This window comes from Dendropsophus ebraccatus, chromosome 4 (assembly GCF_027789765.1).
Source record: "Dendropsophus ebraccatus isolate aDenEbr1 chromosome 4, aDenEbr1.pat, whole genome shotgun sequence".
Lineage (NCBI taxonomy): Eukaryota > Metazoa > Chordata > Amphibia > Anura > Hylidae > Dendropsophus > Dendropsophus ebraccatus.
This window is the reverse complement of record NC_091457.1, coordinates 138,837,709-138,851,546: the sequence shown is the minus strand read 5'-3', so window position 1 is coordinate 138,851,546 and position 13,838 is coordinate 138,837,709. Positions and strand designations below refer to the sequence as shown.

Below are 13,838 nucleotides of genomic sequence, written 5' to 3'. Positions count from 1 at the left end.
AGCTTGACAGTTAAAAATCATAAACACAACTGACCTCGCTGCCCGTGGCGACCAATCACAGCTCAGCTTTTTTTAATACGTTTGGAAAAAGGAGGCAGATTCATCTAAACATTTATATGATGAGATTTATATAAGTAATCGCTGTGCCATCCAATGTCCTCCATGCCTGCTTTGTTTACATGGCTGGCATGTTGACAGCCGGCATACCCATGTCACCACTGCAGCCAACCACTGGGCTTCTCCCAGTTCCACTATGTTTAGGATAAGCTGTAATACCTTTCCGCTGATATCCAGTCGTATACCAAAGATGTAACATGGCCAACAATAGCCTGCAGTTTGCCATACATAATAGATATCTGTTGGATGACCATAAGACATTGTGGAAGAAAATGATCAGACAGATTGATTTTATCTGTCCAATCCTTTTGTTCTTGGGAAGATAAAGTGCCAGCAGAGGAGTCTGGCAGCGTCTTTCTCACCTCTTCCCATTCAGAGGATATAGATGCAAGTGTGCATCTGTATGGGGCGACATGGGGAGAGGTAGCTACTGTGTTCAGTCGTCACTGATCTCACGTGTGGGGTCTACCATTGTCTAACATCAGAGGTCCGTCATGCTTTGTAATGGACTTATAATAAACAGAAGTCTCTGCTTGGAGGACAACTTTCCATGACTGATGACAAGACAATGCCCAGAGAACTAAACAAACAGAAGGAAAGGATCCTCGGATAAGCAGCAGCCGCACATAGTGATCACCAGGAAGGAGAGCTCTTTAAAACAATACAATAAAGATATAAAAACTACACAATAGAAGATGTACTAATCACTACATAGAGACAGCAAAGGGCTGCGGGCAAAGATTAGCCCTGACAGCTCACTGTCTCTTACCATTCCCCAACCTCTTATCCACGCGTTTCATTCCACCCTGATACAGACTCTTTCATGTTCTCCAGAGCTAAGGAACAGAAACAGCTCCCGGATTTACTACTCGGGGGCTTCCATATGGAGTGGTGGAAAGAATGCACTGGCAACCCCATCCCGTCCACTATTTCCACTCACACACCAACCAGAAAACTATGCTCACCTAACAGGTTACACACACACACGATATTATATAAATATAAATATTATATATATATTCCATCCTCTCTCAGAAACAGTAGGGAGGGAAACCTTCAGTCCTTCAGCTGTTGCAAAACTACAACTCCTATCATGTCCCATCACTGTCCCTACCCCTGATCTAAATGATGGCCATAGCCTTCACTAGGTGTCAGCCTAACATTCATGCAGATGACACGCCTGGTTCAGCAGGATGTGCATGTGTTCTAAAAGTGGAATAAGCCGCTACCAGCCATCTTTGTCGCTGTCAGTCTCTCTAGGGCACAGGTGTCAAACGAATGGCCCTCCAGATGTTGCAAAACTACAATTCCCATCATGCCTAGACAGCCAAAGCTTGCTTCAGCTAGGTATGATGGGAATTGTAGTTTTGCAACAGCTGGAGGGTCGTGAGATTGTCAGTCTCTCTAGTGCATGGGTCTCCAAACTGCGCCCCTCCAGCTGTTTCAAAACCACAATTCTCATAATGCCTGGACAGCTAAAGCTTTGGGTTTGGCTGTCCAGGCATGATGGGAATTGTAGTTCTGCAACAGCTTGAGGGCCGTGAGTTTGTCAGGCTCTCTAGGGCACAGCTGTCAATGACAATTTCCCTAGAAAAGCCATTTACTTCATGGCAGGCAATGTTCTTTTTATATGGCCCATAAATCTAAAATTAAGTAATTTCACAATAGAACTTAATTAAACATTTTCTATCATTTTGTCTCTGTGGCTGCTATGTGTCGCCACGGTAACAGACAGCCATCAATCTCTCCATGTAAGGCCACATTCACACACGCGTAGTGCAGTCCATGGCCAGGGACCCGCGGCCGCGGACCGCACTACTGTATGTGCATCCGTAGTACTCCGTGCTTCACAAAGCAATAAGTTCACACATCATTACCCCAGCCATCCGTGCCGCAAAAAAACGGTCTGCATTACAACATGTCTGTTTTTTTGCGGCACGGATCGCAGCCCCGTATACACGTACGGACGTGTAAACGGGGCCATAGGATAACATTGGTTTCATGTTCTGTACGCAATTGCGGATGTGTGAATCAGGCCTAAGGCAATCCTGCAGTCTTGAAGTTGTCTCCTTTCTCCAATATGTCCTTACTTTATGTTAGTAAGAAACAGGGAACCAATAGAAGGGAATGCGACTACAGTCCTCGACTAGAGTCTATTGTCTGTTACCAAGATAGTCTCAAATCTTCCAGTTATTATCATCTGCTGTATGTTCTGCAGGAAGCAGTGTATTATTTCCAGTCTGAGGGTGGGTTCACACTAGAGATGAGTGAATTTGCCGAAGTTTGGGTTCGTATGAACCTGAACTATCGGCTTCTGATTCCCGCTGTCTGCAGCCTCCGTAAACAGGGTGGATACAGCGTAAGGACTGCCTGGAAAACTGGGATACAGACATTGGCATAGGCTGCATCCCAGTTTTCCAGGCGGTCCTCCCGCTGTATCCACCTTGTTTACTGAGGCTGCAGACAGCGGGAATCAGAAGCCGAAGCTTCATACGAACCGGAAGTTCGGCAAATTCGCTCATCTCTAGTTCACACTATGGAATCCGCACGGATAAGTTCCGTCACATTCCCTCGCTTGTACCCGCTCACGGCGGCACGCATCTCCACCCGTCCCATAGACTCAATTCTATGGGCGGATTCTGCCTTCAGAATCGACATGTCAGTTGACATGTACAAGCAACAGAATCCGCCGGAACTTATCCGTGCTGATTCCCTAGTGTGGACCCACCCTGACACAGTGCTCTCTGCTGCCACCTCTGTCTGTGATAGGAACTGTCCGGAGCAGTAGCAAATCCCCATAGAAAACCTCTCCTGCATATATAACAGCAGTAAACTCCTCTTTTCATTTTTAAAAGGTTTTAGCATATGATGCTGGCTCAATACAACCTTTTATACGTAAATTGGGTTTGTGGATGGAATCATCATACTGTACACACACACACACACACAATGAGCAGTCCTGATATGGGCTTTGAGGACATTTATATTATAATATATTCTTTTTTCTCTCTTTCACTTGTCGCATATTATCTTTTTTGATGAACCAGTATACTTTACGCTAATTTGCTCAGGAGGTGCTAACTTTACTGTTGGCACTAAAGCCAGCGCTTATAAACCTAATAAAAACATTGAACCAGAAAACCTATCCTGCTTTCCAGTCTGGAGAGAATACACCACTTCCTGCAGGACGTACAGCAGCTAAGTACTGGAAGACTAGAGATTTTTTTTTAATAGAAGTAAATTACATATCTCTGACACTTGCTGGGACCAGTTGGTTTAAAAGAAAAAAGTTTTGGTGAACTACCCCTTTAATAGAAGGAGCTCATAATGCAATTCCATAAAGAACGGATGTGTAATCCCTGTGTATTCTTCGCTGATGGTACAGAACGCCCCGTAGTCTCTTCAGAAGGAACACATATCTATGAAATCTTTATGATGCCGTTATCAGACCTCGAAATGATGTCCTCACCCTGCATCAGTGATAGAGAATATAAAAGAATTAACTGTACTAAACTGCATGGAGATGACTAATCTGGTTAGGAACACATCCTCAGAGAATGCCCGCAGGATACTGTAACTGTGGAGGGAACAGCTGGTACACAACGTGACGAAAGGAGATTCCTTTTATTTACAGCATGCCACTACCAAGGAAATATACAATGGTGTTTTTCGCTGACATCCGTTGGTAGTGCCGCCAAAAGCCAAACAATAGGCGAGAAGTCTGATTACCTTACAGTATGCGTCCGTCACCAGCTGCAGGGGCACATCAGGGCAAGTAAGTGGCATTGCCAACTGCAGCAGGACACATCAGGGCAAGTCTGTGGCATCACCAGCGGCAGCAGGACACATTAGGGCAAGGCAGGGGCACCACCAGCTGCAGCAGGACACATTAGGGCAAGGCAGGGGCACCACCAGCTGCAGCAGGGCACATCAGGGCAAGTCAGTGGCGTCACCAGCTGGAGTAAGGGCACATCAGGGCAAGGCAGGGGCACCACCAGCTGCAGCAGGGCACATCAAGGCAAGTCAGTGGCGTCACCAGCTGCAGTAAGGGCACATTAGGGCAAGTCAGGGGCACCACCAGCTGCAGCAAGGGCACATCAGGGCAAGTGGAATGGCATTACCAGCTGAACCAGGGCACATTAGGACAAGTCAGTTGCATCGCAAGCTGCAGCAGGGGCACATCAGAGCAAGTCAGTGGCATTACCACTGAACATAACACATGTAATAATCAGACAGCGATGCTTCCTAGATGCTGGTCTTTGGGACAGTTGCTGACATTGGATTTATTCCATTTAGATTTGAGGGGTGTAGAAACAAATATCGGTGCAGAAATCACCCCAGCAGAGATCCAGGTACAAATCTCACAGATTACAGCCACACAGATCCATGAACAGAACCAACAGATTAAGACCCTACAGATCTATGAACATATCCAACAGATTACACCCCCTACTATATACATATCTATCAGATTACAGCCATAGAGACCTATAAACATATCCAGCAGATTACAGCCATAGAGACCTACTATATACATGTGGTGTCCCACCACGGGTGTTGCTAGTTTGAACACTCCCTCGCAAAAGCCTTGTACTGTAAGAAACAATGTGGTAATAATAGTGTATATTTGAGTTCTACTACAAGAGTTCATTGTCTGTATATTTCTAACTGTTGCACAGCTGTAGTCATGTAAGGGTTATTGTTTTGTTTGTGATCTGCACACCAATGAGAGTTACTCTTCTCTTCCACCCATCTCTATCCTCCTTCCTTCTCGCACTCTTCTCCACCACTCACTGGAGCTGTTGCATACACCCTGTAGGAAGTTGTCACATGGGGAGAGGAAGTGTAGACCCACACCTAGTCAGTTCCTTTCTGTTTGGTAGTGACTAAATCCCATACCGCAAAGGGACCTTGCTGGGGGTGGGCACACAGCTCCCAGGCAAGCAGAGCCCCGGACGGATTTCATTGGCTGCTCCACTCAGGGCTTTCTAGCAGTCAAAATCAGACCCTGCCAGACCCTCGACCCTAATCCGAGCGTTTAGTATTAGGGTTAGGGTTGGGGGTCGGCTTAGGGTTACGTCCCACTTATTTCTCATTTCTAACCCTCCTCACAGCCCCAACCCTAACCCTCCTGATTAGCACCAACCCCGAGGGTTAGGGTTGTTGTGTGGGCAGGGAATAATTAAAATGTTTGTAGTAACCCTAATCTGACCCCCAACCCTAACTCTAATACTAAACGTTTGGATTAGGGTCGGGGGTCTGGCAGGGTCTGATTTTGACTGCTAGGAAGCCCGGAGTGAAGCAGCCAAAGAAATCCGTCCAGGGCAGGGCTTTTCTGGGAGTTGTGTGCCCGCCCCCAGCAAGGTCACTTTGCGGTATGGGATTAAGTAACTACCCTTTCAGTTTTTCAGGGGGGCAAGACACACAGATCATGCATTCCTGCAGGGCTTAGCCAGGAGCCTGGCTCTGCCGGGTTCCCTGTCTGGGACAGGACAGCTGTATTGTATCCCTATGGAGAACACAGAGACATTATTTAAAGCAACACTTTTCCCTCACAATGCAGTGCTAAATACCTAAAGAGAGGACAAGTCAGGGATCACCCCAACCCACGCCGTGAACATCTCAACACCGTGCAGGACAGTATCCTAAAGTAGAGGAACCGGATAGAGAAAAGCAGCTAAGAGCCTACGTACTCTATCTTGCAACGCAGGTGGTATAGTGACAAGGGTCGAAGCACAGGCGAAAGCATTCTTCTTCTTAAAGTTCCGGCAGAGCACAGTACTACATTGGGTTGGGACTCTCATGACCTACTTCTCTGAACTCTACTCTTCTCAGCACACAACCAAGTCAGCACTGCTATGCTACTCTAATCTACCTAATCAGCTCTCAGAACACATCTAGTGAAAGTCAAGTCGGTATCAGTTACGTATTATATGAGTCACTTGTATCACAGAAGATTTATCAGTAAAGAAGAGTTTATTTATTCTACTGGGACTCATTGCCATTGTGGTGGTACTGACAGTCTGGGTGGGTCATAACTCCACTCCGGACCACAGTGATAAGCACCCAAGGGATCCATCACAACCCGGCGGGTCACCGACCATTGGGGCAGGGTATAGCCAGCCACACACAACAAGCAGGTATACCATCACACCTGTAAGGACCTGTAGCACTGGCGTCACGACAACCTCATAACCGGCTGAGCTATACTCCACCGACCAACCACCATAGAAGTGGCGTCACCCGGAACAACTTAACAGGTGACCGGTCGAGTACACACCACATAGATATCTATCACATAACAGCCTTATGCTGGGTTTACACGGAGTGATAATCCGCCCGATCGTACGATTAACGACTTCGAAGTAACGATTTTTCTTTTATAACGATCAGCGTTTAGACGAAACGATATATCGTACGGAAAATTCGTTTTGCGATCGCTTAAGTCTATCTCGCACATAGGTAAACGACTGTTTACACAAAACAATCTGCAAATTTTTTGTTCGATCGTTCGTTGCGTTTACACGTACGATTATCGTTCAAATTCGATCGTTATTGTACAAATTCGCACGATAATCGTTCCGTGTAAACGCAGCATTAGAGACCTATATACATATCCCACAGATTACATCCATAGAGACCTATATACATATCCAGCAGATTACAGCCATAGAGACTACTATATACATATCCATCACATTACAGCCATAGAGACCTATATACATATCCAGCAGATTACAGCCATAGAGACTACTATATACATATCCATCACATTACAGCCATAGAGACCTATATACATATCCAGCAGATTACAGCCATAGAGACCTATATACATAGCAGGGCTGTGGAGTCGGTAAGTCGCAGCTCCGACTCCAACTCAGACTCCTGAATTTTATCAGGACCGACTCAGACTTCATAAATGGCCGGTCAGATACCAGGGGAGTTATTTATCACACTGGCTCAGCAGCTTCTCCCTAATGTCCTACATGATCCTGGAGCGACTTCTGAGGGAATAAGGAATACTGTATATAAAGCAGCTTCTCCTGTGTGTGCAGTGGATGCAGCCAGTCTCCAGCCTCCATGTCCAGAACTACTCACAACTAGACTAGATGGAGCAGATGGTCTTTTCCTGCTGACAATTTTCTATGTTTCTAACTAAATATTCACCATACAAGAAACACTGCTAACAATGCCAAATCCCTGTAATATAGAGGTCAGTTATAGTGGTATACAGGGGTCACACAGTGATATAGAAGGTCACTGTGGGGGCATGCAAAAGAACGCACACACATACACACACAGCCTGCTGCAGCCATAGCATACACACTGAAGAAAAACACACAGTCTTCTCAAAGAGAGAAAACACCACACTGAGGACAGAGGTTACTGCTACACTACTTATGTCTTCTCCTCCTCCTCCTCCTCTATATTACACAGGATATCTTCATATTACACTGCTGCTCATATACAATCATCCAACATCTAGGAAGAGAACAGCACAGATCTCACCCCCCCACACACAATGGACTCTTCCAGCTGAGAAACAAACTGCCAAATAGTGACCGACAACTTTTCCCTGACCACCCTTATGTAATAGGGACAGTGTCCCATTAGAATGTTGCTCATAATATATATTCAATGAGCAAAACTTGTAAAATTCATATCAAAATTCAATTCTACATTTTTTTAAAGATTTTTTAAAAGCTGGAGTCAGAATTGGTAATTTTTTTTCCCCCGACTCCAGCCAAAACTGGCTCCGACTCCACAGCCCTTATACATGGCAATCAGATTACAGCCATAGAGACCTATATACATATGCAGAAGATGACAGCCACAGATAACTATATATGTATCCTCTGACTCATAATGTATACCGGAATATGTTCATTGCTGGTTGCAAAAGTTGCAGAGTCCCATTCTTTGCCATAGGAAATAACTGTAATCACAATTGTACTTTTTACCCATAATTCGTGCATTGTCTTTGTGTCTCTATTTTGGAAACAAACAGCTGGATGTGGGTTCTGAGACACAGGGGACAGACTGATACCACTGCATTAAATAGTGTACATTTTTGCACAGGAATATTTGCACACTTGCTTCCTGATTCACCAAATCACTAAGAAACACAATAGGAGACCAGACTGCAATGTATACAATGCAGCCACCTGATGACAAGGTTAGGCCCTGTATACACATGAAATTGCCGCCATAATATACCTCAGACTGTTTCTACCAGTGTCACCGTCATTCTGTCCCTATGCAGAACAATGGGAAGCCTATCACAAGTGGGAATGAGCCCTAAAGAAAAGAATTATTCTATGAATATGCTGTGAAACAATATGAAAAAACCACAAGGATAGAAAAAAAACTATAGCGATGAGAGTATATATACAGTGATGTTAGTTTGTGGGTGGTTTTTTGTCTCAGAATGTCTTTTCAGCATAGTATATACTGTGACTAGCCATAACCCCCTGAAGCTGAAGTAACAGGTCCGCACCGTCCGAATAGGTGCAGATTCTGCATCCAGATGTGTGTATGCATTACAGCCCCAATATAAAAACACCAGACCCGGGCTATAGTAACCAATATAAAAACACCAGACCGGGGCTATAGTAACCCATATAAAACACCAGACCGGGGCTATAGTAACCAATATAAAAACACCAGACCGGGGCTATAGTAACCAATATAAAAACACCAGACCCGGGCTATAGTAACCCATATAAAAACACCAGACCCGGGCTATAGTAACCCATATAAAACACCAGACCCGGGCTATAGTAACCAATATAAAAACACCAGACCCGGGCTATAGTAACCCATATAAAAACACCAGACCCGGGCTATAGTAACCCATATAAAAACACCAGACCCGGGCTATAGTAATCAGTATAAAACACCAGACCCGGGCTATAGTAACCCATATAAAACACCAGGTCCAGGCTATAGTAACCCATATAAAACACCAGGTCCAGGCTATAGTAACCCATATAAAAACACCAGGTCCGGGCTATAGTAATCAGTATAAAACACCAGACCCGGGCTATAGTAATCAGTATAAAACACCAGACCCGGGCTATAGTAACCAATATAAAAACACCAGGTCCAGGCTGTAGTAACCCATATAAAAACACCAGACCCGGGCTATAGTAACCCATATAAAAACACCAGACCCGGGCTGTAGAAATAAATATAGAACATTGGGTTCAGGAATAAATTAAAACAATGAAGACTTTGTAATGAATGAAAAATCCTCAGGAGTAAGAAGGAACACAAGAGTCTTTATACAGAGTTTCCCTTACATAACAAGGCTCATCCAGGACCTCAGTAACATTCATTATATTATCAGGACATGAAACATTAGGGACATGAAACTTTTACAAGAACATGAGACATTTATCCTTGAGACTTTTAGGACACTGAGGATGACAAAGTGACTATTGTGTTCTGTTACTGCCCGGCCATGGTTACTACACTATCATCCAGGAAGAAGAAGAAGAAGAAGCGGCACTTCTCCTGAGCTTCTCAGGCTTACAGCGTTCTAATAACCTGAGCAGGAAAGCTCCCGGTCACAGACTGCCATCCATAGGGTCTGCTCTGGTCATACACATCACCTCCTGCCCACCAGGGCTGCTATACTATACATGGCTGGGATGGAAAAATGTCTCTGTATACATATCCTGCAGACAGAAGCCAGATCCAGGAAGACAAGTCAGAGCCTTGGAGTAACATCACACACAGGGCTCAGAGGTCGCCCTGACACTTGTGTTATATGTCCTGGGACTCCAAATTAGTAATATAAACCAAGGGAAGACTAAAGAGGGGGATCTGTACCCACCAGGACCCCCACACCCTGGAATATCCCCCTCCTCCATCATTACCTCCTGCTGCACTTTTATGGAAACGTCATGGAAATGTCTGCAAGCAACTTCATGGACGTGAATGGGATTGTGTGTACAGGGGAGATGGAGGTCGGCCGCCTCAGTCACAGACTAATCTGATGTGTGTGGCCGTGTCCTCTATATCTCCCACTAACACTCAGTCACTACTACTCCTCATATCCCATTCATTACTAATGTTATATTCTCTTCCCTACCCACTAACTCCATACCCTTCCACTTCTGCCCCTTCTCTACCTACCCTCCCCCAGTCCACCTTACCCTGCTCCACCTACCCTCTCCCTGCCCCTTTTCTATCTACCATCACCCTGCCATTATAAACTTCTTTACCCACCTTCCCCACACACCATTTGTGCCCTCCCCTACTTACCCTTTAATGTTGCCCCCTCTCTGCCTACCTTTCCCAAGTCCATCTTACCCTGCTGCGCCTACCCTTTCCCTGCCCCTTTTCTATCTACCATCACCCTGCCATTATAACCTTCTTTACCTTCTTCTGCCCCCTCCCCACCTACCATCTGTGCCCTTCCCCTACTTACCCTTTACTGTTGCCCCTTTATTCTGCCCCTCCTGCCCTTATGACCAACCTTCACCTCTCTTGCCCTCCATCTCCTCCCTGCACACTTTATTCCTCACTTTCTGCCCCCTCCCTACCTATTGATGCCCCTTCTCCTCCCTGCACACTCTCTGCCCCCTCCCTACACGCTGATGCCCCCTTCTCCTCCCTACCTGCTAATGCCCCCTTCTCCTCCCTACCTGCTAATGCCCCCCTCACCTCCCTGCACACTTTCTGTCCCCTGCCTACCTGCTAATGCCTCCTTCTCCTCCCTGTACACTGATGCCCCTCTCCTCCCTGCACACTTTCTGCCCCCTCCCTACCTGCTGATGCCCCCTCTCCTTCCTGCACACTGATGCCCCCTCCCTACCTGCTGATGCCCCCTCTCCTCCCTGCACACTTTCTGCCCCTCCCTACCTGCTGATGCCCCCTTCTCCTCCCTGCACACTTTCTGCCCCCTCCCTACCTGCTGATGCCCCCTCTCCTTCCTGCACACTGATGCCCCCTCCCTACCTGCTGATGCCCCCTCTCCTCCCTGCACACTTTCTGCCCCCTCCCTACCTGCTGATGCCCCCTCTCCTCCCTGCACACTTTCTGCCCCCTCCCTACCTGCTGATGCCCCCTTCTCCTCCCTGCACACTTTCTGCCCCCTCCCTACCTGCTGATGCCCCCTCTCCTTCCTGCACACTGATGCCCCCTCCCTACCTGCTGATGCCCCCTCTCCTCCCTGCACACTTTCTGCCCCCTCCCTACCTGCTGATGCCCCCTCTCCTCCCTGCACACTTTCTGCCCCCTCCCTACCTGCTAATGCCTCCTTCTCCTCCCTGTACACTGATGCCCCCTCTCCTCCCTGTACACTGATGCCCCCTCTCCTCCCTGTACACTGATGCCCCCTCTCCTTCCTGCACACTGATGCCCCCTTCCTACCTGCTGATGCCCCCTCTCCTTCCTGCACACTTTCTGCCCCCTCCCTACCTGCTGATGCCCCCTCTCCTCCCTGCACACTTTCTGCCCCCTCCCTACCTGCTGATGCCCCCTCTCTACCTGCTGATGCCCCCCTCTCCTCCCTGCACACTTTCTGCCCCCTCCCTACCTGCTGATGCCCCCTCTCCTCCCTGCACACTTTCTGCCCCCTCCCTACCTGCTGATGCCCCCCTCTCCTTCCTGCACACTGATGCCCCCTCTCCTCCCTGCACACTTTCTGCCCCCTTCCTACCTGCTGATGCCCCCTCTCCTTCCTGCACACTGATGCCCCCTCCCTACCTGCTGATGCCCCCTCTCCTCCCTGCACACTTTCTGCCCCCTCCCTACCTGCTGATGCCCCCTCTCTACCTGCTGATGCCCCCCTCTCCTCCCTGCACACTTTCTGCCCCCTCCCTACCTGCTGATGCCCCCTCTCTACCTGCTGATGCCCCCCTCTCCTCCCTGCACACTTTCTGCCCCCTCCCTACCTGCTGATGCCCCCCCCCTTCTGCACACTTTCTGCCCCCTCCCTACCTGCTGATGTTCTCCTCCTCGGTCCCTGTCCGCACTTCTTGCACTTTGCTGTCTCCCCCGGGTCCCTCCGCCCTCCTCCCCGGTTCCCCTCCCGCTCTCTCCCCGTTTACCCGTCCTCTCTTACCTCACTGTCCGGCGGACGCTGCAGGTGTCGGGCTCCAGTCCTCGGCGGGGGGACCCCGGGCTGTCGGCGCTTCCTTATTCCGCTGCGCTGTGCTGTGTGTCCGGGCTCAGCCTCCTCCTCCTGCCGGGCTGCACCCTCCTCCTCCTCCTGCCGGGCTGCACCCTCCTCCTCCTCCTGCCGGGCGCCTCCTCCTCCCCTCTCCGGGCTCCGCGGGTTACAGCGCCCCCTGTGTCTGCCCCTCCGCACAGTCTCCTCTATGTGCAGGAACTTCTACCAACTCTGCGCCATTTCTCCAGTCTTATTCCTCAGCCTTGTATTTCGCTTATATTTCTCCCCCAGCGCTCCCTCCTCCTCCTCTTCCCTTCTTCTCCCTCCTCCTCCTCCTCTTACACACCTTCCTCATTCTCTTCCTTCGTCTCAGTATGTAAACATCTTGTGACACCTGAGGAGAGCGCCACATACAGTATCGGTCCCGCCATACCGGAGTCCTCCAACATGCTGCTCTTCCTGGGCGACATTTCCTTAACTTGTGCGGCATTTCCATCAAACTTTCCCCAATGTATTTACTAGACACTGCAGGCTTGTTCTACAACCTGTAGCTCTACGACTGTTGCAAAACTACAACTCCCATCATGCCCCTCAACCAACAGACTGCCAGGGTATGATGGGAGTTGTAGTTTTGCCACAGCTTGGAGAACACTGCACTACAGTATATAGCAGTATATTCACCTCCATATCATAGTGCAGCCAGTGAGAGTGTGTGCAGGTGGACAGGGCATGGCAAGCCTTTATGGACCTGGCCTTCTTCCTCATAGGGGGGTGGGGGGGGGGGGGGGGGGGGGGGGGGGGGGGGGGGCTTAAAGGGCAACTCGAGCGGGAAAAAATTCTTGCAAATCAACTGGTGTCAGAAAGTGCCAGAGATTTGTAATTTACTTCTATTAAAAATTTAACGTCTTCCAGTACTTATCAGCCGCTGTATGTCCTACATGTCTGTGTCTATGACATTCGGCAGATGATAAGTACTGGAAGACTTGACATTTTTTAATAGAAGTAAATTACAAATCTCTGGCACTTTCTGACACCAGTTGATCTGAAAGAAAAAAAAAGTCGATGGAGTTGCCCTTTAACTGCCAACACTGCTGTTTTGAGTATCCATATTGGCAGCAGTAGCTGCAGAAGGCTCTGTCTGTGCCATCAGCCTTGCCAGGTGGAAACCACCTAAGGGTGCTGGTAATTCCCGGGCAGAGGTTCAGCCGGGTGGCGTCTAATTTATGGTCATTCATCATCCCGCAGGCAGGACGACAGGTCCAGGGGTTTTAGCTTTTGACTTGGTCCAAACACAAGGTCACAGCATCTCCTGCTCTGGACAGTTCCTGTCATGGACAGAGATGGCAGCAGAGAGCACTGTGTCAGACTGGAAAGAAAATAACATTCCCTGCAGGACATACAGCAGCTGATAAGTATGGGAAGACTTGAGATTTTTAAATAGAAGTAAATTACGAATCTATATAACTTTCTGACACCAGTTGATTTGAAAGAAAAAGATTTTCGCTGCAGCCCTAAGGAGTCTGGTAAAACGTGGATACCACCTAGGGCTGCATCCGACTTCTTCTGGGGAAATCACATGCCGCACGCTCTGGTTCAGATG

At 48.1% G+C, this 13,838-nt stretch overlaps 1 protein-coding gene across 2 annotated transcripts in view; it reads right to left on the bottom strand.

The window, feature by feature from the left end:
• Positions 1–12,506, bottom strand: part of PRKCD (protein kinase C delta) — a 54,795-nt gene extending 42,289 nt beyond the window's left edge. The window contains exon 1 of one of the 2 annotated variants that reach the window (XM_069967169.1): positions 12,191–12,506. The gene's annotated coding sequence lies outside the window, so the exon portion shown is untranslated. The remainder of the gene's footprint in view (positions 1–12,190) is intronic. The other variant, XM_069967170.1, reaches the window with a different exon arrangement.
• Between the last annotated feature and the right edge of the window lie 1,332 nt (positions 12,507–13,838).